The sequence below is a fragment of the Phoca vitulina genome, unplaced genomic scaffold (genome assembly GCF_004348235.1).
Source record: "Phoca vitulina isolate PV1807 unplaced genomic scaffold, GSC_HSeal_1.0 scaffold24, whole genome shotgun sequence".
Classification (NCBI taxonomy): Eukaryota; Metazoa; Chordata; class Mammalia; order Carnivora; family Phocidae; genus Phoca; species Phoca vitulina.
Genome location: NW_022589727.1, coordinates 12,432,320 through 12,437,032, shown reverse-complemented (window position 1 = coordinate 12,437,032; position 4,713 = coordinate 12,432,320). Strand labels below are relative to the sequence as shown.

General features: G+C 34.8%; 1 pseudogene; it reads left to right on the top strand.

Annotated features, from left to right (window-relative positions):
- The first annotated feature begins 2,969 nt into the window (after positions 1 to 2,969).
- On the top strand, positions 2,970 to 3,031 carry LOC116642892 (annotated as a pseudogene).
- Positions 3,032 to 4,713: the final 1,682 nt, after the last annotated feature.

Sequence of the window (4,713 nt, the reverse complement as noted above, 5' to 3'; positions counted from 1 at the left end):
CACCCCTTGGTCAATGTTTTGCACTGCCTATAACCTCTGGAATCAAAAATGCAAGAGCATTTTTGTGATTATCCATTTATTTTCAAGGATAGATTGTTATTTCCTTTTATCTATACTAAATCAAATAAGCAAAATCTTATCTTTTGTAGCATGTAAGCTTTCTTGAAAATTTTGAAGATAAGATCTTTCAAGACTTAAATGCATTCTCTCACTAGGACTGTTTTCTGCCTTAACTATAAATGTGCCTGTAAAATAAGCAAAAGTATTGGAATCAAGTATTTAGGGTTACCTATTATTTTCCACTAAGAACATGAAAGTTTGACTTTTCTTATTTGAGCGTGGGTAAATACATCTGAGTATGTGATTGTGCCATGCACCTGTAAGTAATGAGTGGGGAAATTCACTTAACATATACTATGTCAAATCAATGATTAGTTCCTAACAAACTCAGAACCAAAGGATCAACCTCAATATCAGGTAAGCTACAATTTATTTGTTTTCTTTAAAGGAAGGTGAGAAACTCATTCTTATTTCAATGTTTTTGTGACAGACATGAATTTGGTTTATAGCTTCCCACTCTACCTGTTCTTTTAACATCATTCAAATATATTTGGAAGGAAATAAAGCCAACATTGATGGCATTGTTGGCCAAACTGATGTCAAGAAAATCTGATAAGAATATTAGAAAAATTGAAGACATAATAGAGAAGAGTGAATTAAAAAAAATCTCCTGAAAACATTAAGCATTAAAAGAAAGAGCACAGTGGCTAGAAGCCAGAGCACAGGGGGGGAAATATCACTTTAATCCCTTGCTAATTCTCACAGATCTGAGTTCTCTGTGGAAACAGATATGAAGCTCACTGGCCTTAGGCATATAAAAAGCAACAAAAGTGAAAAAGATCACACCAAGTTTCAGCAAGGTTTGATCTTTATGCTAAAAAAAAAAATTAGGAAAGCCTAATCTTATGCTAGTTCAGTATAAGATGAGAGATTTCCAGACAAATCATAAATGTTAAGAAAATACTTTCAAAAACAAAAATAGCATTTTTGAAAACATGAAACTAAATGTAACAAAATAAAATTATTCAGGATATCAAGGAACGCATGAAACCACCCTACTAAAATGATTATTGTTTTTAACAATAACCTATAATAGCAACAGGAAAAAAAAAACAAATTTAACAACTATATTTGAAGATTTAGGTGATGAAAAGATATCCTGCTGAATAAAACATAAATATGTAAAATATTTTTATCATTTAGAGTTTTATTTAAAAAGGTTTTCTATGAAGTTGAATTGCTCAAAACAAGATATTTAATAGAGATTTAAATCAAATAATGAAACAAATTTTGATCATTGAAAAATATATGATAATTAAGAAAAATCAAAGTTCCCCTTAATAGTAACTAACCTATAGATCTTAATCACAATTTACTAGTTATTACATTCATTTTGTTCACAATATTATAATTCTGAGTTGGGATGGATACAGAAGCTAAGATAACAAATGACAAAATCTCTACAAAAGCTAATTCATCAGTGTCTGTCTTTGATCTGAAGGACAGCAATGTCATTCAGAAGATAAAACGATGCATCATGGAGAGAGAACCAACATGAGTTTTTGTCTTCATTTTTGTTTTAAATTTTTATTCCTATCATATTAAAGAACAAATCGTAGAAATCTTTGAAGAACTGATACTCAGAGTTGCCTACGGCTTTAAAATTCAGTGCCACCTTAGATTTTATGGCAATAATTCTCAAACTGAATACATATAGCAATCACCTGTCTTACTTGATAAAAGTTAAATGCTCAGGTCATACCCCGGACATATTGATTCAGTGGGTTTGCTGGAGGCCTGGAATCTATAATTTAAACAAGTCCTCCAGGAGGTTGGGTTACAGTTGCATATCGGCTCTCAATTTAAGAGACAGTATTCTAGAGACTGAAGTAAAGACCCAATTCCTATATTTGCACTCCTTGGTGATAGAGAAGCCTCACACCCTTTCAAAATATGGAGAAAAGACTATTATTGCTTTGGTAACTTCAGGAAAGTCATGGGACGGAGGCTTTTTGTCCACCAAAACCTATTCTCCTCTTTGTCCATACAAATTATAGCTGAGACGTGATTGTCCAGTCAGCTACATTTGCTAGATAGAGGAATCATGTGATAAGCTCTCACCAATAGAACATGAGTGGAAGTGATATAGTCCCTCTCTGCTCAGTGAATTTAAGAATAGCATCATACGTCTTCTACCCTCCTATCTCTCTTTGTGAGGCTAGAATGGTGATGGTCAGAGAGAACTTAAAAGCCACATTTCAAAGTTGGAAAAGCTGCCATCAGTCTATCCCCCAAATGACTGCCAATTGTTGTAGATCACCACCCTGGACTGTTAAGAGAGAGAAAAATCAACTTCTGTGTTTTAAAACCGCTAAAATGTTTTTGGATCACTTATCCGTTACACTAACTACTATACAAAGTATAAGGGAAAATGTTATTATTATAATACTTTCATTGTAGTTAATACTATTGAACTCGTACTATAGGCCAAAGACTAAGTTATTGCTTTAAATATCATCTCATTTGATCATCTAAACAAGCTCATGACATGACACTTATTTTCCTCATTTTACCAGCAAGGCAACTGAAGGCGTAAAGAGGACACAGACAGGCTTCAGGTTACTCAGACAGGATTCTAACCCAAATGTGTCTATTGAAATTTTTGCTCTAACCACTATAAATTCAGGAAAAAAATTAATATTTGTATCCATTTCCACAGAAAATTTAGTGATTTGCTGTGTCTGTAGACCTAATGAAATTTGTCAGCATCATATTTAAACCGATAACCTGAAAAAGATTGTCTCTTTCAATGACAGGGAGATTAATATTTGATAGACAGAGTAGAGACTTTAACAGCAAAACAACCTGAAGGAGAGATCTGAAGTAAATTAGCCCCAAGAGGATTGGTCGTGCTGACTTCCACAGCACATATACTAAAATTGGAATGATACAGAGAAGATTAGCATGGCCCAAGAGGATTGATCAACAGTGTGTTAAATTGGGGATGCTGTGGGGGTGAGGCTTCCTAGAACCATACCAAACGGATCGTCCAAGCCTTGCAACAAGATCAAGCTATAGCTAAGAAAATTAGTGTTTTCTGTTCAGTGAGAGGAAATAAACTGGGATCTGATCTCTGGGAAAAATAGCAAACAAACAAACAAAAATCTTTATTTCCTCTGGTTTCTTAATTCTATTCTTTTCATGATTCTATTTGTACTTGGCTGTATTTTGTCTTTGGGAATAAAGGTTGAAAATTATAACAAGGAAATAATTATCTACTCCTGGTCAGGCAAGATTGGAAAACATAAGAAATCCAGGAGTCAGGCCCGTTGTTGGCAGCAGAGTCCTACAGGGAAGACCTGAAAAGCTTGCTGAAGCTGCAAGACCTTTAAGCTATAAACCACAAGAATTCAGGGTAGCAAAAACTGCTGTTTCTTCTTCACAGGATCAACTCTATTAATGTCCTTCCTGAACTTCACATTCTGAGGTCCTGGGTATACACGGAGAAATTCCCTTCACTTTTTTTTTTTTTTTTTCAGGCAATATAGAGAAAAAACCAGAACCAAAAAAATGTTCTGTATTCTGATGGGACAATAAATTGATGGCCCTTCAAATAGAGACATTCAAAATAATTATTCATCATTATTTTAGAAAAGCAGTTGAGTAGTCCAGAGTAAAGTGGAGGAGGAAATTCTGAGGCCATGCTTCAGGGCATATCCACTAACACACAGGAATCTTGCCTCAGAAGGCATTTTCTGGGGCATTTTAGACATAGGTGAGGATCCTTTTGAGGGTCACAAAGTTTGAGGGGAATTGCTGAAATTGGTTGAAGGAGCCATGAATAGTAGATAGTTTGCAATGTATGGGATAATTTTTCACACAATGAGCACCTACTCCTTGTCCCACTGACTTTTAAATATCTTACAGGATCTTTATGGGTAAAAAAAAAAAAATTATTTATGACTTTCTAAACTTACTTTTGCATGGTTTTAAAAGGCACTAAATTCTTTAATTATATAACTGGTAAGTTAGGGAAAACTTTAACACTGTTCTATTTAGAACATTACCAAGAGTTGATTAGCAGTTTAAAAAATTACGTACCAACGGTGGTATTTGTTTTTGGGTTTTGTTTTTGTTTTTGTTTGAGAGAGAAAGAGAGAGAGCAGTGAGTGAATGGTGGATGAGGGGCAGAGGGAGAGGGAAAGAGAGAATCTTAAGCAGGCTCTATGACCCAGTGCAGAGCCCCATGTGGGGCTTGATCTCAGGTCCCTGAGATCATGACCTGAGCAGAAAGAGTCAGACATTTAACCAACTAAGCCACCCAGGAGCCCCAGTGGTGGTGTTTAATTCACCATTTAAACATATCTATCAATGTGGATTTGTGGCCATTGTATTCCTGGTGATAGATACATTTACATACATGAGGTAATTAAATACACACACACACACACATGCACGTATGTATGAGTGTGGGTGTTTAGTTAGTCCTCATTTCAAAATGTCAAATAAAGGAAAAATGTTGACAATATTCAACTGAATATTTAAAGTTGGGTTTTACAGCTTTGTCCACAAGTCCACAGTTACCAATTACTTACTCTGCTGACACTTTTTTCTCTGCTGACAGTTTTTTCTTTTTCTAATTAAACTATGGGA